Source organism: Citrus clementina, unplaced genomic scaffold (assembly GCF_000493195.1).
Source record: "Citrus clementina cultivar Clemenules unplaced genomic scaffold, Citrus_clementina_v1.0 scaffold_3, whole genome shotgun sequence".
NCBI classification, from domain to species: domain Eukaryota; kingdom Viridiplantae; phylum Streptophyta; class Magnoliopsida; order Sapindales; family Rutaceae; genus Citrus; species Citrus x clementina.
The window spans coordinates 19548715-19571541 of record NW_006262339.1 but is presented as its reverse complement, the minus strand read 5'-3'; the positions used below and the strand labels follow the sequence as shown (position 1 = coordinate 19571541).

The window sequence follows — 22827 nt, the reverse complement described above, 5'->3', positions numbered from 1 at the left end:
GTGGAGGCAATTCGTACATGGAGACAGTATCTATTGGGAAGAAAATTCATTATCCGGACAGACCAGCGCAGCCTGAAATATCTCTTGGAGCAACGCATAGCCACACTAGAACAACATGAATAGATAGCAAAACTGATGGGGTTTGAATATGAAATCCAATATCGGCCGGCCAAGGAGAATATGGCAGTGGACGCTCTCTCCTGACGTCCTGACAGTGCAACACTTAACCATCTATTTGTGTCGCAGGTTTCAATTTGGGAACAAATTAAACACGCTACTGCAGATGATGACTATGTTGAAAGAATAACATCATTGGCCCACACACATGACACCAGGCCATATGCAATTCACCAAGGATTAGTCTTCTTCAAAGGCAGAGTTGTGGTGCCGTTCAAATTGCGAGAAACGTTAATCTTTGAAGCACACGACACAAAGATGAGCAGCCATTCTAGAGTACTTCGCACGTTCAAATGCTTGGCAACTCAATTCTACCAGCCTTCTATGTACAAAACAATACATGATTATGTTAGCAGGCGTGTTATTTGTCAAAAAACAAAAGCTTCCACATTGAAGCCAGCGGGTCTCCTACAGCCTCTTCTAATTCCTTGCAAAGTGTGGGATGATATCACACTTGATTTTATTGAGGGATTGCCAAACTCGCAAGGGAAGGATACCATCCTAGTTGTTGTTGACAGGCTCAGTAAATATGCGCACTTCATGGCTTTGACGTATCCATTCACAGCAAAAACGGTGGCGGAACGATTTGTTGACGGTGTGGGTAAACACCATGGCATGCCAAAGTCGATCATCAGCGACAGAGACCCCATTTTTGTTAGTAAGTTTTGGCAAGAGTTCTTCCAAATGTCGGGAACCAAATTAAAATTGAGCTCGGCGTATCATCCGCAGACCGACGGTCAAACTGAGGTCATAAATAGGTGCTTGGAACAATACCTCAGGAGTTTTGTTCACCAATGGCCTCGCAAATAGAATTCATACCTTCCTTGGGCAGAGTATTGGCACAATACGACGTATCATGAGTCTACTGGTATAACCCATTTTCCAACTCTTAACGGCCGTAAACTTTCCACTTTGCCCATGTATCATGAAGGCTCTTCTCTGGTTCATGAAGTAGACCAGGCCCTGCTAATTGGAGATGGGTTGCTTCAATTGCTGAAGAGCAATCTTGCTGCTGCCATTAATCGCATGAAACAATCAGCCGACAAAAGGCGTCGTGATGTTCAATTTCAGCCTGACGATATGGTCTATTTAAAACTCCAGCCATATCGTCAAGCTACGATTTTTCGGCGTGCTCATCAGAAATTAGCGAGCAAATACTTTTGGCCGTATCTAGTTCTTGAACGGATTGGTAGTGTTGCTTATAAACTACGATTGCCAGCTCAGTCTTGTGTGCACTCAATCTTTCATGTTTCATTGTTGAAAAAATTTATTGGTGATAACCCTAGCCTTGGTCTTAAGTTGCCATTTGTTGATGATGATGGGCTAATCATTTTAGAACCTGCTGCAATTATTGATGTTCGTTGGATTACAAGAGGTGGCAAATTTGTGGAACAATGTTTGGTGCAATGGAAACGTTTGCCAAAAGAAGAAGCAACGTTGGAAGATGATGTCGAGCTTATGCAGAAGTTTCCTCATTTGTCCCTTGCGGACAAGGGACCACTTCCAGGGGGGAGGATGATAGGCCTCGACGCTCATCAAGGAATTTATCGCAGTGAAGAGAGAGAGACAGAGAGAACCGAATCGTGATAGAAATGAATTCCTCTGCTTCGAGCTTGGTTGGGATCGACGTGAAGTTTGATTACAGTGAGGGATATGATTTTAGGGTTTGGTTTACTTAGCTTTGACAGAGAAGGAGAACCGAGTGGTGAAAGACTAATGAGTGAATGACTTAGAAAAAAATTAGCTTCGATTTTGGTCTTAGGGTTGTATAAAACGATGCGTTTTACTTATCTTTATTTTCCTAAGTGAAACGATACCGTTTTTAACTGAAAATATATTATTTACTAATAAATTTTCAGCCAAAACCTGCTAAAATTTTTAGTGAGCCGAGCTCAATACATTTCAAGTGCTTCATATTAAAATTATAATATTCTACTAATTCAGTTGCATAACTAACAAAAAGTCAGAACGGTTCCAATTTTAAACTTAAATGCTTTGGCTTTGGAAAGTCCTGGGTTCGAAAATCAGTTTGGAACGAAATTTATATTTTATTTTCTTTTACTGATACCTTAGTGTCACCAAGAAAAAGACCAATGGTCTTTTTCTTAAACTTAAATGTTCCGATGTTCGAGGTCCCAGGTTCGAATTCCATCTGTTACGTGATTAGAATTATTTTATTTTTATTACTAATACTTTAGTGTCAGTGATTTCTGATGTCACAATTACAGACACCATAGTATCATTAATTTGTGATACATATGTGTTAAACACGGAAAATGGCCCATATGTATACAAATACTGATACTTTGTAATAAAGTGTCACAAACCAAGTGTCAGTAAAGACCATTTTTCTAGTAGTGATTCTAGATACGACTTTAATCTTTGACCATTAACTTTAAACGTGACACCGTTCTTTGGGTCCTTAATTTCAATTGCCCCATATGGAAAAACAGTATGAACAATAAATGGGCCAGACCAACGAGAGCGTAACTTACCTGGGAATAGGTGCAAGCGAGAATTGAATAAAAGCACTTTCTGACCTGGAGTGAATGATTTTCTCATAATTTGCTTATCATGGAAGACTTTCATTCGTTGCTTGTAAATCTTGGCATTTTCGTATGCATCATTGCGAATTTCTTCAAGTTCTGCCAGCTGTAATCTTCTTTCTGAGCTGGCTTGCTACATGTCAAAATTGAATTTCTTGATGGCCCAATATGCACGATGCTCGAGTTCCACAGGTAGGTGGCAAGCTTTTCCATACACTAGCCTGTAGGGTGACATCCCAATCGGGGTCTTGAAAGCCATTCTATATGCCCATAAGGCATCATCAAGTCTTAATGACCAATCTTTTCTGTCCGGCCTCACCGTCTTTTCTAATATGTGCTTTATTTCTCGATTGGAAATCTCAACTTGGCCACTGGTTTGCGGATGATACGGGGTCGCCACTTTGTGTGTGATTGAATACTTTGTCAAAAGAGCCTTGAATGCTTTGTTACAAAAGTGGGAACCATCATCACTGATTATCGCTCGAGGGAATCCAAAGCGTGAAACAATGTTGCTTTTCAAAAATGCTATCACCACCTTGTGATCATTGGTCCTACATGGAATTGCTTCTACCCATTTCGATACGTAGTCAACCGCAACCAATATGTATTGATGGCCAAAAGATGGGGGAAAGGGTCCCATGAAGTCGATACCCCATACGTCAAAAATCTCAACCACTAAAATTGGATTTAGTGGCATCATGTTCCTTCGTGTAATGCTCCCCATTCGTTGACACATATCACATGAAGAACAAAAAGTGTAAGCATCTCGAAATATAGTTGGCCAATAAAAACCACATTGTAAAACTTTAGTTGCTGTTTTCTTAGCACTGAAATGGCCTCCACAAGCTTGTTCATGGCAGAATGAAAGGATATTCTGAATTTCACTTTCTGGGACACATCGTCTAACAATTTGGTCTGCACAATACTTGAACAAATACGGGTCATCCCAAAAGAAATTCTTTATCTCTACAAAGAATTTAGCCTTATCTTGCTTGGTCCAATGCTCTGGAAGTTCACCTGTAACAAGATAATTCATGATGTCAGCATACCACGGTAATACTTCCACATTCATCAATTGTTCATCAAGGAATGACTCATTTAATGGTAATGGCTTTGTAGTTGTGTCAAAATGGAGACGAGAGAGGTGATCCGCCACAACATTTTCTATCCCTTTCTTATCTTTGAATTCCAAGTCAAATTCCTGCAAAAGTAACACCCAACGAATTAGTCTAGCTTTTGCATCTTTCTTTGTGAGAAGATATTTAAGAGCAGCATGATCTGTAAATATAATTATTTTACAACCAATGAGATAAGATCGAAATTTTTCCAATGCAAACACTACTGCTAGCATTTCTTTTTCAGTAGTTGAATAGTTCAACTGTGCATCATTCAATGTCATACTAGCATAATAAATAACACGGGGAATTCGATCAACTCTTTGTCCTAATACTACTCCTACTGCATAATCAGATGCATCACACATGAGCTCAAATGGTAAACTCCAGTTTAGGGGCTGAATGATAGGTGATGATGGCAACAACTGCTTTAGTTTTTCAAATGCCATAAGACATGAATCATCAAAGATAAAAGGTACATCCTTAGCAAGTAGATTGCATAAGGGTCTAGAAACTTTGCTAAAATCTTTAATGAAACGTCTATAGAAACCAGCATGCCCAAGGAAAGATCTTACTTCTCTGACTGTTTTGGGTGGAGGAATATTAGAAATGAGATCCATCTTGGCTTTGTCAACCTCAATACCTTTGCTCGAAATGATGTGACCGAGAATAATACCTTGTTTTACCATAAAATGGCATTTCTCCCAATTTAAGACCAAGTTCTTCTCAATACATCTCTGCAGAACTAGTGTTAGATGATGTAAACATTGATCAAATGAATCACCAAAGACAGAAAAGTCATCCATAAAGACTTCAAGGAATCGTTCAACCATATCAGACAAAATGCTCAACATGCATCGTTGAAATGTAGCAGGTGCATTACATAATCCAAATGGCATTCTCCTATATGCAAATGTGCCAAAAGGGCAAGTGAAAGTAGTTTTCTCCTGATCTTTTGGTGCTATGGGAATCTGATTATATCCTGAGTAGCCATCTAGAAAGTAATAAAATTCATGGCCTGCTAATTTATCAAGCATTTGATCAATAAATGGTAAAGGAAAATGGTCTTTACGTGTGACAGAATTCAACTTTCTATAATCAATGCATACACACCATCCTGTAGTTACTCTAGTGGGTATCAATTCATTATCAGCATTCGTAACTACTGTGACTCCTGACTTTTTAGGGACAACTTGCACAGGACTGACCCATGAACTATCAGAAATTGGGTAAATGATACCTGCATCTAATAGCTTAAGGACTTCAGTTCTAACAACTTCTTTCATATTAGGATTTAACCAACGTTGCATTTCCCTAGTAGATTTAGTATTTTCATCGAGGTGAATGTAATGCATGCAGTCTACTGGGTTTATACCTTTAATGTCTGCTATGGTCCATCCTAATGCTCCTTTGTGCTCTTTCAAAACATCCAACAACTTACCTTTTTGTTCGTCATTTAGGGATGATGAGATGATTACCGGCAGAGTACTTTCTTCTCCCAAAAATGCATATTCCAGAGTGTTGGGTAATGGTTTGAGCTCGAGTTTCGGTGGTGATTCTGATTATGGGATGAGTTTCTTCTCTGATGGTGCTAGTTGTTCAACTCTTGACTTCCATTTATTAGTGTCCATAGATGGTGCTGAGTCAAGCAGGGCGTTGACCTCATCAACTGATCTGTCAATATCAAAATCAAAACCAAAGTGAGTTAAACATGTTTGTAAAGGATCATCACTAAGGTTTGAAACAAAAGTATCATCAACTAATGCTTCAATTAAATCCACATCAACAATTTCATCATCTGCATTGTGAGGTTGTTTGGCAATGTTGAAGATGTTCAGCTCCATAGTCATGTTGCCGAAGGACAACTGCATATTTCTGGTCCTGCATTGAATGTGAGCATCCGCAGTTGCCAAGAAAGGTCGGCCTAGGATAATGGGGATGTGCTTCCTTGAATCCTGTATTGGTTGAGTGTCAATTACAATGAAATCAACAGGAAAATAAAACTTGTCTACTTGGATAAGCACGTCCTCCACAATACCACGAGGTATTTTCGTGGACCGATCTGCAAGCTGTAACACCACTGGAGTTGGGTGTAATTCTCCTAATCCAAGTTTCACAAATACTGAATATGGTAACAGATTTACACTAGCTCCTAAATCCAACAAAGCATTCTCAATTGTGTGGTTCCCTATACTACATGAGATAGTGGGGGAGCCTAGGTCTTTGCATTTTAAAGGAATTTTATGTTGGAGTATAGAACTAACGTTTTCTGTTAAAAATGCCTTCTTTTGAACATGCATATTTCTCTTTTTAGTACAAAGGTCTTTAAGAAACTTGGCATAAGATGGAACTTGTTTAATAGCATCAAGCAAATGGATGTTAACACTTACCTGTTTGAAGATTTCAAGAATCTCACCTGTGGATTTTCCCTTCTTGCCTTTAGCTAACCTCTAGGGAAATGGAGCTTTCGGAACATATTCTCGTGGGTTGGTTTCTTCTTTCTCCTCCGGTGGTGAGTCCTGAACACTCACAGGAACAATTTGATTTTCTTTTGTCACCAGCATCTCCACTTTGTTGTCGACTTCTTTTCCTTTTCGCAAGGTCATTACTGCTTTGACCTCTCCATGCTGCTGTGGTGAACTGGTACTTGCTTCATGCACTCCTTTAGGATTAGGCACTGGTTGACTTGGAAACTTGCCTTTCTCAACAGTCATTGCCAAGGTCTGAACTGAAGAAGCAAGTTGTCCCACCATCTTCTCAAGGCTTGAAACTGATTGGGCTTGTGAGTTGAAGCCCGCTCTCAATTCATTTCGTAGTCCATCAATGGTGCGGTTCTGTTGCTCAATCGTGGAGTGAGTAACATTCCTGAAATTCTGGAATGCATCCTCCCATGGTCTGGGTTGAGAGTAGTTCTGGTTCTGATTGTATAGTCTGAATGGGGGCTGAGAGGCTTGAGGAATTGGTTGCATTGGTGGAGCTGGAGCTGCTGGTCCATTCTGTTGGAGTCTTTGAGACCATGAAAAATTGGGGTGGTCTCTCCATCCAGGGTTATATGTGTTGGAGTATGGGTTGTAATTCGATGGTTTTCTCATTACACCTATGGCATTGGCTTGATCTGAGTATGAGTCATGGTCATGTGGCTCTGTTGATTTAGCAGTCGATAACGATGCTATTTGTCAAGAGAGACCTTCAATTATCGCTTTGACTTCTTTAATTTCTGAACTTGACTCGCCAATGTGAACCTCATTTACTCCCTTAATTCTTCTCGTATTCCTGAGTGATCGACTCCGTTGTTGGGAATTATCCGCTTGTTGCTGGAAGAACTCCCAAATCTCTGATGCACTTTTTGACATTAGCTCTCCTCCACTTGTTGCCATTAGCCATTCTTGCACATTCGGCAATAATCCCTCCAAAAAGTATTGGCATTGGTGCCATTTTTCGTACCTATGATGTGGACACTTCAAGAGTAGCCCATTGAATCGCTCCCATGTTTCAAAAAACTGCCCGTCCTCTCTCTGGGTAAACTCCGAGATTTCCCTGCGAATAGCGTTGGTTTTATGCACTGGAAAATATTTATTCAAAAATTTTGTTACCATTTGTTCCCATGATGAAATGCTATTAGTAGGTAAAGTATTTAACCATGAACGAGCTCTATCCTTTAAAGAAAATGGGAATAATCTGAGTTTAACATCATTGTCTGAAAAATTTTCATATTTAAAAGTTTGACAAATTGCATGAAAATCATTCAGATGATTATATGGGTCCTCATTTTCTAGGCCATAAAATGTTGGGAGACAATTTAGCACACTGGGTTTTAATTCAAAACTCCTAGCAGCTACATTTGGGTATCTTATGCATGATGTGCTCAAATTAGCTAAGGGACTAAAATAGTCCTTAAATGGCCTCTCCTGTGGTGCTTGTAAATCCATTTTATTTTTAACGTTCTTGTGCGTGCGAAGTGTTTTTTCTAGTTCAAGGTCTATAGGTTCAAGATTAGGTAATAATGACCTACGACCATGCATGCAAAACAAATAAAAAAAATAAAGATGGGAACAAAACAAATAAAAATAAAGAAGAGGGAGAAATTACGATACTAACCTTATTGCGCTATTACAACCTTTCTATAAAAATACACAAAAATAAATACGTGAAATAAATTAAAAATTAAATTAATAAAATAAACAAAAAAAATTACAAAGAAAAATAAATTGAAAATTTAATTACAGAATTTTAAAGAAGAGAAAAAGGAAAGAAATACTAACCTTTAAATGTAGATTCACTTTTTTTTAATAATAATAAAAAAAATACAAGAAAACAAATAAAAGAAATTATTCACAAAAATTAATTATATGAATTAAAAGTACTTACCTCCCCGGCAACGGCGCCAAAAACTTGTTGTGCAAATTTTAATGTACTCGCAAGCGCACGAATCTATTGTAGTATAGATCAATGGTGACGAGTGTCGATCCCACGAGGAGGTGGATTTTAATTGTGTAGAATTAATTTTGTAAATGGGTGGTTGAAATTGTGGTGGAAGTGATTTAAATTATCCTAAAATTGGAATTGAGATTCTAAAATTGGAATTGCAATGGCGAGAATAAATTGAAGCGAAATCTATTGAAATGACGTACTTGGGTATCTGGATCCGTATCAACATGCATCATGGGCTAAATAATACGTATTAATGCCAATTAAATCATGAGGGGGGAATCCACACCTCATGAACCACGCTCTAATCAATATGGTGCTAAGGGCTTATCGTGCCAAATAATAATAACCTTGTACTAAAGGGCCGGTGAAACCAAGGCGGTACTAGACAAGATTAGTATTATTTGTCGACGAGAAGTCAAAACATCCACAAAAACTAGAGGGGAAGAGAAAATAAATTTACCAAATAAAGCCCATGACACATGTTGAGACTTCACCTTCAACCCAAGCTTGAAAGAAAATTAGCCACTCATAATTGAACTAGAGGCAAAATGGGAATTTATTAAAATATGAAGAAAATACAAGATGGAGAGGGAATTACAGAAAACAGAGTCCAAAAATGGATTCAGAGATATCAAATTAGGGGGGGGAGGCCCCTATTTTATAGATACATGGAGTAAATTATGGTCATCGGATTAAAAACAGTTTGGACGCTCAGGATTGCGCCACGTCATCAGTCAACAGTCCACGGTTTTACCATGCGGATGAACAGTAACACGGTTTGGTTGAAAATAATCCTGTGTGATGCATGCACCGTACGCGAGATTTTTCGTCCACTGATATGCTTCCACGTCACCATCAACAGTACATAAGAATTTTAGTCCAACAGGATCGTGACACCCTATCAGTCAATGCCACATCATCGGTCAATGCCACGTCATCGATCCGTCTATGTGAACAGTGCTGTGAATAGTAACGTATACAGTACCGTATACGTGAATAGTACCGTACATGTGAATAGTGCCATTTTTCCTTTTTCCTTTTATGCTCCTCCTAAGGTTTTCGACCGTCCTGAGTTCAAAAGTGATGTCCGTTTTGCCGTCTGATCTCTCATTTATTGTGAAATGACTATAATGCCCCTAAAATACATAAATTACTTAATTAAAATAAAACACACGTAATTAAATCACAAGAATGTTAAACACATAAAAGTAATGGTTGTTAGTAAGACTTGAAATGTAAAATTATGGTTTTCTCCTTTATAAATATGCATTTTCTAACACTCAACAGCCATCAGCCAGGCCAGTGTTGGAATGTCATAATATTTTTTATTTTGTAATCCCCAAGATTTTTTATTTGTTGCTGCTGTTGTGTTAATTTGTTGTTGTAGAATGGAAAACTATAATAAGGAGGAAGTGCAAGAGGTAGAGGTTGATGATGGGAAAAAAAGAAAAATACTTTGAGACATATTTTGATTTTTTTTTTGTTAACTTTTTATGTTTGTGGTAGATTTATTAATTTAAGGTTTTAAATTTAAAAAAACCCAAAATAGGCTCATAATCGAAATAATCGAACCGAACCGAATCGAATTATTTCAATTAATCGAGTATTTGATTATTTCGGTAATTTGATTAATCGTGATTATGATTTTAAAATAATCGTAATCGAACGATTATGAAAAATTTAGTAAAAAATTGAACCGAACCGAACCGCGCCCACCCCTAGTAATAATGTTGTCTAGATACCGCTTTGGTTTCACCGGCTCCCTAGTACAAGGTTATTATTATTAGGCACGATAAGCCCTTAGCACCATATTGATTAGAGTGTGGTTCATGAGGAGTGGAAACCCCCCTCATGATTTAATTGGCAATAATAAGGAATAGTTAGCTCATGGTGCATGTTGATGCAGATCCAGATACCCAAGCGCTTCAATTTTAATAGATTTTCACTTTAATTTATTCCCACCATTTTAATTTGAATTTTAGGATAATTTAAATCACTTCCACCACAAATCCAATCAACCACTATAGAAGATTAACTCTACACATAATTAAAATCCACCTCCTCGTGGGATCGACACTCGTCACCGTTAATCTATTCTACAATAAATTCGTGTGCTTGCGAGTTCAATAAAATTTGTACAACAAGGCCCCAAAGGCCTATGTCTCATTTGTATCATTGGTATCTCAATATTAGTTTGTATCTCATATATGTATCTCTGTAATCATCATATTGCATGCGTATGCCCCCAAAAGGTAGAAGCGCCCAAACTCACAGCCCAAAGCCTCTATATGTGTTCAGATGGGCCCCAAAGGCCTCTCATCTCATCTGTATCACTGTATCTGAAGGGAAGGATATTGTCCAACGCTTTTAAAAAACAATCTCTATACTCATATTCATGTACATTCTAATCATACATTTCTTTTCATTATCAAATCTAAATTTACTTTTCTCATCTTTAAAAAACTATCATATTTTATTCAAAGTCGATACGGAAATCGATTAACCAAATATTTTAATATAATATCAATACGTGTATAAAATACATTGCTACAATTCACCACTGGTCAAGGATTAAAGAGGAAGTCATAGGGAACAAAATTGAGGTGGTGGCGTGGTCAAATTCTGGTAGAATCAACGGCGGTGGTGATAGGTTTTGGCTGCGGTTTCCCAAACTTGAAACAGTGGCCATCCCGTCAGTTTTCAGCGGCAATGACGGCTGGGGTATGACCAGCGTCTCATGGGCTTCCGATTGATACCTTTCTTGGCTAGATTGGTGGTCGGAATCGTGAGATATGGTCGGGTCACGTTCCCAGGTTGGGTTGAGTTTTTGGGTCGGTTTTGATAGCTTCTCTCTCACTCTCTCACACGTCTATATGGTTCCCCTTTTTCCACCTTATTCTTTTACTTGTATTTTAACTTTTAACCGCCTCATCATTTCTTTTTTTTTTCCACATATGTTACAGTTAATAATAAATTAACATTCAATATCGCTAGCATGGTATCACACCTTATATGTACTACTAAAAGTACAATTATTTTTTTTCCTTTTAGTTTATAGAATTAATAGTTAGATATTTATTAGAATGGCATGGATAGCCTATTATATAAGGATTAGCCATTTATATAATTAGTAACAGTTCGAAATCCCCCATAGGAGCAGTAATAATGTTATTGAGATAAAACCACATCATGAATTCATTTTATTTTATTTTTTCAAGTTTTATTAAACAGGAGGAGCATAGTCCAAACATTATTTTTAACTCCTAACTTTTTTAGGAGTTCAACTCGAATGACTGATTAAACAAACAAACGGAAAGTCATTCAACTGCACTTTTTAAGGTAAATTATAAATAATGTCATCCTAATGTTAAAATAGGTAGTGAAACTTTAGAGGTCAAGAATATTGTTGGTCTTGAGTCACTGCTTTGGTGAAAAACAATTTTCTTTTTAAACAATTTTGTTTCAACAATTTCAACTTTTTGATAATTAAACGAATGTCATAAATGGATATTTGTTCGTGATGAAAGTTAGACTCTTGCAAGTACATCATTTCATGGTAGCTAAAATGTTTTTAGAAAAAAATTAAAATATTTATCCGAAGTTGTCCACTCCAATTCCCCAGAAAAAGAAAAGGTTGTGGTGACTTTCCTATCTGTATCTAGGGTTTTAGATCATTTGACAAAATACACAGCAGTTGCAATACATTAATAATCATATTAATAATTACAGCATGCTGCATGTAGTGATCTGAAATCTGGCCTAATGGATTCTTTCCTTTTATAATCATTTACAAATTCTCAATTTTCTTTGGCTTTTGTTTCTACTTTTAGCTTTAAAATTTTTCCCATATCTTTTTCTTCATTGAAGCAATCTGAATCATATCTTTCACTTCAGTTTTCTTCAGTACTTTTGCCTCTAAAAGCACCGAAAATTTTCAATCGTGCATTGGCTTCTTTCTCAGTTTGCATTAACATTTTCATGCTATTAAAGTGATGGACTTGTTTGAAGAAATTTAAAATGCTATTAGGTCTTGCTCTTTCTGCATGCATGGTGAATAGAAACCTGAAACGTGAAAGAGATTTTTACTCTTCAATGTGATGGGGATATAAAGTGCTAGCTTCTTCACTTCAAAGTTCAAATTATAGGGATTGGGCACATATAATTTCATTTATTATTAGGGTTCATGATACTAGGAACCATAGGGAGTGGCTGTCATATGAGGCTGTTGACATAAATAACTTGGATATTATTAGATTTGTAACTTAATATGTTAGATTACAGAAACCTTACACATTAAACTTACAATTGAAATATTAGGCGTAGAACTTGAAATGTTAGCTTGATAGGTATATCAAGAAGCACCTATTAGTTTAGTAGTTCTCATCTCAATATTCAATTGGCTTGTGGGGATAAAATTCTCTCAAACTAAAGAGTAAATAAATGCCACTTTGAACTTGGAACTAATGAACTAGCTATATGTAGAGGGTAGCTAGGTTTAGCAAACTTATTCCAATGTCCTCCTTGAGAATAAAGAATTGAAAATAAATTAAAACATTTTTATATACGTCTTATTTAGTATGTCTTTCTTTTTATGTCTATTTTTGTTCATGCATGTAGCTGAAGGCTGAAGGATCATGAAAAATAATGGGACAGCATAAATGATATTTAATAAAGAAACAAATTTTTTTAGTAAAGTTCAGCTTCCTCTATTCTTATTCCTTTTTTTTCCAAAAAACAAATCAAACAATTATGCTAAATAATTAGAAATTTATGTGTTATGCACGTAGCAGCATAAGATCAACCATTGATAGGTACAAGAAGGCGTGTTCAGATGATTCAAATTCTGGCACTGTTACTGAGATCAATGCTCAGGTAAGTAATTCATTAATTTAAGCTATAAATTCAGTTTTTGCTGGGAATATATATTATTATGAAAAGGTGAAAAAAATGAAAAAAAAAACCAATTAATTACCATTTGTTACCACATAGCTAGCATTGAAATATAAAGTTCCCAATAAAAATTTAACTTCTCCCATTACATGTGACCCATGGAAACAATACTATCAGCAGGAATCAGCGAAGCTGCGGCAGCAAATTCAAATGTTACAGAATTCTAACAGGTATTTTCAATTATTTCATGAACAATCATTTTCATATTAAGCGTAGTTATTAATTAATTATGCCAAAATATACAATTTCAATTGAATTTTCAATTGGTTATCTCACTCTTGACTCTTCATATAGGCATTTGATGGGTGATTCTCTGAGTTCTTTAACTGTAAAAGAGCTTAGAAACTGGAGAACAGGCTTGAGCGAGGCATCACTAGGATCAGGTCCAAGAAGGTAATTAATTAATTGCATTATGTACGCATGAAATCAACAAAAAATAATAATTGAATTTGAGAAATACACCGTTGTTTTGCAATAATACGTTGCATAAACATTATCGGTATAGGTTCAGTACATGTAATTTATGTCATTTTGTAAATAATTTGTTGCTTTGTGTGTTTCCTGTTTTGTGCAACAACATGAAATGCTGCCAGCTGAAAATGAGTTCTTGCAGAAAAGGATAATAATTAAAATTTATTTAAATCCTGTTTAGCCTTTTTCATTTTCTTCCAAGCTTTTATGAAACTATTCAACATTTTCATTTCCATAGGAGATTGAGCTGGAAAATGAAAGTGTGTGTCTCCGATCAAAGGTATGCTAATCAGTTCTTCGTATGTATAATGCATTTGTCTCACCCTATCCCAAAATTTCTGAACGTTATTAAAATTTCATGGTTTCTGAAACTCAGATAGCACAAATGGAGAGGTTTCAGCAAGCAAACATGGTGACTGGGCAAGAGCTGAATGCAATCCATGCATTAGCTTCTCGGAATTTCTTCAGTTCCGCTATCATAGAGGGTGGTGGCACCGCTTACTCTCACCCGGACAAGAAGATACTCTATCTCGGGTAAATAATTCTTCTATCACATTTCATTTCTACGTTCTCGCGTTGCACGTGCATCAACGTTTTCTCCCATTTGCAGGTAAGCTAGACACTGGAGATCAAGCTTGTGGCATCTCAGCACGAGATCTATGATCAAACTATGATTATCTAATGAATTTGTGTGCTACTTGGTACCTATTTTTGAAACCAGCAATATATGAAACTGGATCAGTTTATGTGTAACCTAATTACTTACGCTGAATTAAAACTGGCTGCTTCTCTTTGGGGGACCAGTGGCTACGCTAAAACTTAATATCTATATAACTAATGTTGTTTGATGTTGAAGGATTTGCATTACCTATAAATTAAATACAGATTGTGTCATATATGTATAAATAAATACTGTACTTGATAAGTTTAGGCTATGGAGCTAGTTGAAGTTTGGTGTGAATCAAAGAAGGGTCATAAGTTTGGTGGTTTATTGCAAGTCTCTTGGACATTAGGATTACTCTATTAGTCTGTTTGAAATTTTTGCGAAAGTCATGATTGTTAGAAGGGCATATCTTGGGTTGTGTCTGCTACAAGTGTGAAAACAATATAGCGTTCATTAAGAGCTCAATGAGAAGAAAAGGAATCACATCTCTTTGGAATCACCGTGTAAGAAAAGATTCAAGACGGCTCCATAAAAGAAACTTCATTTGATGTCAATACATTGTTTCCATATAATATAAGACCGCACTCGAGACTGGACAGTGAACATTTACATAATACAGGATATAAGCTTCTTGACTGTAGTAAAACACCGAGAATAAATGCGGTATGAAGTTCAAATATTATCTGAAAAAGGAAGAGGAGACAGAAAAAATATACTTTAGGTGATTTTCACGCCAATGGCACAGAGCCTGCAGGTGACTAGGTCAAAGAATGGGACACAGCGGTTGTGGAACTCGGTTACGGAGCTCCTGAGTCTCCCTCTGAGATCTTTCAAGTTTCTCTCTAAGCTTAAAATTTTTTTCATTTGACTTCATTTGAGCTAACTGTGCAGCCCCTTCTGCCTTTAATCGAGCAAGATGCTCCTCTGCCAATTGCTGTTCGAGCCTAGTTGTTGTCTCTTTGAGCTTAGACTCAACCTATCAAAAAATCATCAATATCAACTAGAAAACATGCCACTAAGCCCAGGAGTCGCAGCATAATACAAAAAAAGATTGGGCAGTGGTAATATAAAACTCCAAATTAAGAGAAGAAACTTCTTAAGTGTTAATTTAGTTTAATCCAATTGCAAAGTGAGTTGCTAAGTTCACCATACTTGGCAAAACGTTCTTACTACAATCAATTCCACTCTCTCAATCATTGATAAATGGTAGAAACAAAAGGTTAAAAAAATAAACAGATAAACCCAAAATATAAAATATTAAAGAATCTACTAACTTTTTCATTTTGCCACACTCCAGGAATGTGGAGAGTAAAACTTATTAGCACCCAAGAAATATAGTCATTACACAGAATGTTACAGCAACTCCAAATTAGAATGTGCCATAACTTACTTATAACATTTCAATTGTTCCCACAGACTCAGGAGTGCAGAATTCCTAGCAACAAAACAACATCCAAAGAATTACAAGAAATATTCTTATTATTGATCGCTAAACAAGTGCAGAATCCATTCTTAAGTGCAAGTCATGATGAGTAAACCACCTATAGCTACCAACATAGAGTAACACACTTAATTTCATCAAGAAACAAAACAGCACACGGCGGTCAAACAATATTCAAGGTAAGAACAACATGGTACAGCTTCAAAACACAATCAGTGAACAGATAATAACAGATTTGTCCCCACCAACTAGCAAGATAAGCCTCTTTTCAGATGGCAATCTCCAACAATCTAGGGGTGAGGACAGTGCGGCAATCTTTACCACCTCCAAGTCTCATGATTTAGAATATCATTACATAGTTTGAGAAATGATAATATCTAGGTATCTGCACGCTTTATAGGCATTTTTTAATTACACAGTTTTAAAAATAATTACCGAATCTGAGAAATGAACACATATGCATGTCATATTTTGATGTCAAAATGAGGAGCATAAAAAGTACCATCTCAGTAGTTCGTTTGAGTTGATCTTCATATGATGTTAGCATCTGCTCCTTCACCTCAGAAATTTCTCGTTTTGAATATCCCTTGAGAGAATCAACCTCAACTTGGGTATCACGGTCCACGGAGTTTAGTAGCCCCTTTCTGAGTAGAAAAAAAAAAAAAAGAAGAGACATTGTCATCACATATTCAGAAAGAAGCAGCAGAGAAGTCTATTACGATAGTAATGAAGTCACCTTCAACTCAGCAAAGATTTCGTCTGTATATGGCTGCCCACCATTCTGCACGATGACAGAGTTAACCAGAGAAAGAAGCTTCCCAACCTGCTCAGTTCTCTTGGCCGCATCCTTAGTCTTGTTATCAAAAAGCACGCACCTATTATCACATAGTTGAAGGATTTCCTAAAATAATGGAAAAGTGATCAGGAATAAAGCATATGTTAGCCCCTTTCGTAAGCATTGATAAACCAATCAAACACTTGTAGTCTCTAAAAGTTTGAAGATATTGAGCCGAAAAAATTTGTTTTTGTTGTGATCATTAGTACTTAATATCATGCATCCTCAAAAACTATTTAAGGGCAAGCCATAATCAAATTTTAATAATCAATTCCATTCTCCGTATGGTTTGACCACTTACAATAACCTCTTATGTCCATCAAATTTAAAGATCTTAAAAGGTGATCAGCATTCCATATAACAGCAAAAAAAAAAAAAATAATAATAATAATAATAATAAAGTGATCAGGAATAAAGCAAATTGCATATTTTCGAGTGAAAAACTAGAACAAAGCAGTAGTTGCCCCTTCACTAGAACAAAGCATGAAAGACCGTACTATTCTCATAAACAAACTCAAGTGACCAAAGCTCAAAACTGCCAAAAGACATGATCATATTTTCTGTGGCGTCTACATAATTTACCTAATTTTGCGGCATTATAATTAAAAAAATTTGATTCCTTAAAAAAAATTAGTACAATTAAAAAAAAAAAACAAAGTTTACTTTATCTTCATTTTTGTTATTTTTCTTCCAACACCTCAAAGGTTAAATCAAGCATGCAGTAAAACAGAGGAACTTGATATAAATCTTTCTCAACTTAAAAAGTTTTAGGAACCAAAGTCATAAAGTAAATGCTGAATATAGGAGATTTGCATGTTGAAACTGAAAAAATATCACATTGAAATTTTAGACAACAATTCTGAGGCTACGATCCACAGGAAATTTTTAAGAGAATTTTAAATCTTGTAAAGTTAGACTTGATATTTATTCAAACAATGTAATAAAATGGACCTGTATAGCAAGTCGTATCCTCCTTGGCACACTTCTAAAATCTTAAAAGTAGGATAATTTTAAGCATATTAATTAAAGAGGTACATATTTTAAGAAACAAACAAATGAACACACATTAATAGAATAAGAACCAAGATTAAATAGCAGATGAAATCAGAGAATACAAATAAGAAAAGCATAAATGTTTAGCAAATGAATGAATGACTCATTCAAAGACATTAACAAACAGCTAAAATTAAGTAATGCCAGCAGAAAATTACCAGCCAATCACCTCTCCGGCATATCCGACATGGCAGAAGAAAACCATTGAAAATGGAACTTTAAGATGGCCGGACTACTATAAACCTAACTAGTATTTTCAGCATGCATGTATTCATATTAAACTTCCAATTCTCCAACCTTAAAGGAGTCTAAAACTTCACAAAAGAACCAACCAAAGACAACTTGATCAAAATGACTAATGAAATTATCGAACACTCATGCAGTTCAGAAACAAACCTGTAAAGGCTTTGGACACGCACGGCCCAAATAATCTTCTAATGTTTCGTCATTATCTTCAAGTTCATCCCCTCCAGTGAAAACAACAATCATATAGTCAAAAAAAAATTTCCCGAACAAGGACTCCAAACTGTGTATTGCAGCTCCTTCCTCTTCAGAAAAACGGTTTCTAACAGAGAAAACTACAAGGACTGCATGGATCCCTTCCTTGGCCATACCAATACATTTGACAATTTCCTTACTGACAAACTCAGAGCCAGCCGAAGAATCAAAAAGCCCTGCAATGTCTCATAACATCAATCTACTTACCACCACGACATCAACAAGCATGGAATGGAATATCTAGGCACCAACATTAGTAAATTACAAGGGGTATTAATGACATTAACAACTTGGCCATCTTTGAGCATGGTTCTCTGCATTTCATAAGTTTTAGTAACCCCAGACGAGCCATGAGATGATGCGATGAACTAAGATTTTACTTACTTGCGAAGAGAGGAGAGCTAAAAAGATTGTGTTGCCTATGAAGAGATGAGAAAGGGGAAGAGGCTTGACCTAAATTTTAGGATTTAAGTTATGAAAATTATAAATTGAATAATGAATGTAATAGAAAGTTTAAATAGAAAGTTGAGAAGTAAAGAATGCAAGAACGTTTAAATAGAAAGTTGAGAAGAAAAGAATGTAAAAGAGTTTCAATAGGAAGTTGATAAGTAAAGAATCTAAAAGAGTTTGAAGAAAAGAATTTAAAAGAGTTTAAATAGAAAGTTGAGAAGAAAAGAATCTAAAAGGGAAATAAATATGCAATTTATCTCTTTTGCCTTTCATTATTTTGTCACTTTTATTATTAAGGAGGTTGTTAATTTTTTTTTCTATTGCAACTAATATATATCACTTATTTCTTATTAATTTTATAATATCTAAAAACTCTCTCGTCACCAAAAAATTTAAAACAAAAGAGGGGTAAATGAGTCATTTTCTTAATAACTTATCTTGGGGCTACAATATGTGTATTCATTATAAGAAAAATATTTAAAAATAACAAAAAGTACAAGAAAATATTTTATAATTAATTTTTTATGTATATTGAAACATATATGTTTATTTTTAGTACTTCAATTTTTTATTTTAATTTGTATTTATATAATTCATTTAATTTATAATAAATATGAATAAAAATTTATTTAAAAATAAGAATAATACTATAAAATTATACTATTAAAAAATTATTGAATATTATAAAAGCAATACTAAGATAATTATTATATATTGATTTGAATAGAGGAATACTGACGATCTCACATTATTATTATTATGGATACTCCTTTATTAAATTAGCGTATTCATACTTTATAGGGGCTTTTTGGTCATTTTATACGTCAAGGCCCCTAGACTCCCCAGAAGTAATACGACGGGAAATAGGGAATATCAATTGCCCTTGGCCCTGGCAATGAAATATGAATCCTGTTAAGTTACCGACTCGTGTTACCCGCATAGGGAACGCCCACAGGACGACATTTCCCAAGTGTAAATCTCCCATTTGGGAGTGCTCAGATGCCTCTATAAAGAAAAACACAACAGTTATGTGCGTCTAAAACTTTGCAATGAACAACATTCCAATTTCTTTTATTCTTTATAATTGATTGACTTTTGGGCATTTTTTTTAAAAAAATTATTTTAACTTGGATTTTAGTTTTTTAACAGTTACAAGCATCAGAGGGATTCACGAGCATATGAAGAATTGAAGAAGCCTGCGGATGCGTTTGAGTTTGCTGAGTTGTTGAATGGACATCTGATTGTTAATGAAAAGAATAATTTTGCTTAGCCTTTTGCTTTTACTTATCAATCTTAGTTTGGTATGAATGAGTTTATGTTGTTGTAAATGAAAAGGGCACTTTCTATTTGGTTAATTATATGTGTTATTGGCTTCTCGATTAGGTGCTTAGTTTAAGGCTATTGTTGAATATGCTCCATCTCAACGTGTTCCCAAGCCTTGTTCTAGAAAGGATAGCTGTGAAGGCACCATTTTAAAAGGTAATTTATAAAATAAAAAAAAATATAGGGTACTTTTGGGATTGAAGTGCTATGACTTTTACTTTATTGTACACTTAAGCTGATAAATTTCAAAGTTAATTAAAAGTACAACAATTACAAGTACACCTTTATTTTTTTTATCTTCTTGTTGTTTTTAGAAGTACTGTAGCAATAAGCTATATTTGGTTTTGATGTGGACAATAAAGACCTGGATTATCTAGAGTTCCTGAAGCTTATTGCTAAACCTTGTGAGAATCTACCAAATGCATAAATTCAGCTGGAAAGAAAAGAAGCTGAGCTATCTGGTTAGTTAGTTATTTTTAGATGAATTTGGTGAATATAACGTTCTGTTGTCCATGTGTATGTGTGTGTATAAATGTATGTAATTTAAGCTATAAAATAAATAAATTCTGGCACTGTTGCTGAGATCAATACTCAGGTAAGTAATTCATTAATTTCAGCTATAAATTCAAGCTTTGCTAGGAATATATATTATTATGAAAAGGTGAGAAGGATTTGTATTATGTATAAGGTAAATAAAGATTGTGTTAGATATGCATAAATAAATATTGTACTTGATAAATCTATGCTATGAGCTAGTTGAAGTTTGGTGTGAATCAAAGAAAGGTCACAGGATTAATCTATTAGTCCGTTTGAATTTTTGGGAAAGTCATGATTGTTAGAAGGGCATATCTTGGGTTGTATCTGCTACAAATGTGAAAATAATATAGCGTTCCTTAAGAGCTCAATGAGAAGAAAAGGAATCAGATAATCTTTGGATTCACCATGTAAGAAAAGATTTTAGACGGCTCCATAAAAGATACTTCATTTGATGTCACTACAGTTTTTCCATATAGTACTATCTTAAGACCGCACTTGAGACTGGACTGTGAACATTTACATAATACAGGGTATAAGCTTCTTGACTGTAGTAAAACACTGAGAATAAATGCAGTATGAACTTCAAATACTATCTGAAAAGGAATGGGAGACAGAAAAAATATACTTTAGGTGATTTTCACGCCAATGGCATATAATGCCTACAGGTTACTAGGTCAAAGAATGGCACACCATCCATTTTTAGGTTGCTCACGGAGCTCCGCAGTCTCCTTCTTAAGCTTACCAATTTCGTCATTTGACTTCGTTTGAGCTGATTGTGCAGCCTGTTCTGCCTTTAATCGAGTAGCTTGCTCCTCTGCCAATTGCTGTTCGAGCCTAGTTGTCTCTTTGAGCTTATACTCAAACTATCAAAAAAGCATCAATATCAGTCAGAAAACATGCCACTAAGCCCTAGAGTAGCAGTATAATACAAATAAAGAATGGGTACTGGTAATATAAACCTCCAACTTAAGAGAAGAAAATTCTTAAGTATTAATTTAGTTTAATCCAATTGCAAAGGGAGTTGCTAAGTTCACAATACTTGGCACAACTTTCTTACTTCAATCAATTCCACTCTCTCAATCACTGATAAATGGTAGAAACAAAAGCTTAAAAAAATAAACAGCTAAATCTAAAATCTAAAATATTAAAGAATCTACTAACTTTTTCATTTTGTCACACTCCAGGAATGGGGAGAGTAAAACTTATTAGCACCTCAGACATTACACAGAATGTTAAGCAAATTCAGATCATTGTTGAATAGGATTTGGCTTAATGCCGGATCATTCTATTGCCTTGCTATAAATTAAAACTGTTGAAAGGAAAATCAAAAGTGGATCAAAGAATAAGTGACCCTTTACAATCTGTGCTGCAGCAGTGCTTCCAGCAACAGAGGAGTACCCGCTAGCCGCTAGTTTATTTTACTTCTTTCTGCCATATTTTAACTCTCATACTCTTCCATTGTTTAAGAAATCTCAGTTTTAGGTTTTTTTTTTCCTTTCTTTCTTTTCAAGGTCTCTCCTGTTTCATATCTTAAAGAATCCAAAAATTTCCAATGAAAGCTTTTCTTCTTCTCTTTCTTTTATAGCCCCATGATACATTAGTTGCATCATTTCACATTCTAAAAAATTAAAAAAAAAAAGCACTTACTGTCTGTTTCTAGTTCCGGCTTTGGAAGCCTCACTACAATTTATTTGCATTTCTTTAGTGAAAGCAAGCAGGCCAGCTTAGTCCACTTTTTGTTTTTTTTTTTCAGTTTACAGTGATATTATATCTCATTAAATGAAGTTCTCTTCTTTCCTATTTTCATGTTAAGTCAACAACAAGCAGAAAAAGTAATGAAACTGGGACAAGATCTTCTTGTTTCAGCTGTGATTGGTGCATGAAGAGCAAATGGATTTTGTCATAATATTGCCTTTTCTATCCATACCCGTATTTGATTGGCTTTTGAGTCCCACTAGTTATTGTCCCTTTTGTTTACTATTTAGATTCTTAATAACCAAATCACTGATGGAGATGCTTGGAAAGTGATCGTCTAAAATCGTAATTACGGTAGTGTTACAATATTTTTAATTACGAGAAATGATGATAATGTCATCATCTTGATAACATTTAATGTTAATAATTAATTAAAATTCAATATCGCTAGCATGGTATCGCACCTTATATGTACTACTAAAAGTACATATTTTTTTTCCTTTTAATTACTAGAATTAATAGTTAGATAGTTATTAGAATGGCATGGATTAGCCTACTATATAACAGAGTTCAGATATTTGGATTAGCCAATTATATCACCAGTAACAAGTCAAAATCCCCCATAGGAGCAGTAACAATGT

General features: G+C 35.3%; 2 pseudogenes; one reads left to right on the top strand and one right to left on the bottom strand.

Annotated features, from left to right (window-relative positions):
- The first annotated feature begins 10978 nt into the window (after positions 1 to 10978).
- On the top strand, positions 10979 to 14440 carry LOC18049982 (annotated as a pseudogene).
- A 677-nt stretch (positions 14441 to 15117) lies between these two features.
- Positions 15118 to 21712, bottom strand: LOC18049981 (annotated as a pseudogene).
- Positions 21713 to 22827: the final 1115 nt, after the last annotated feature.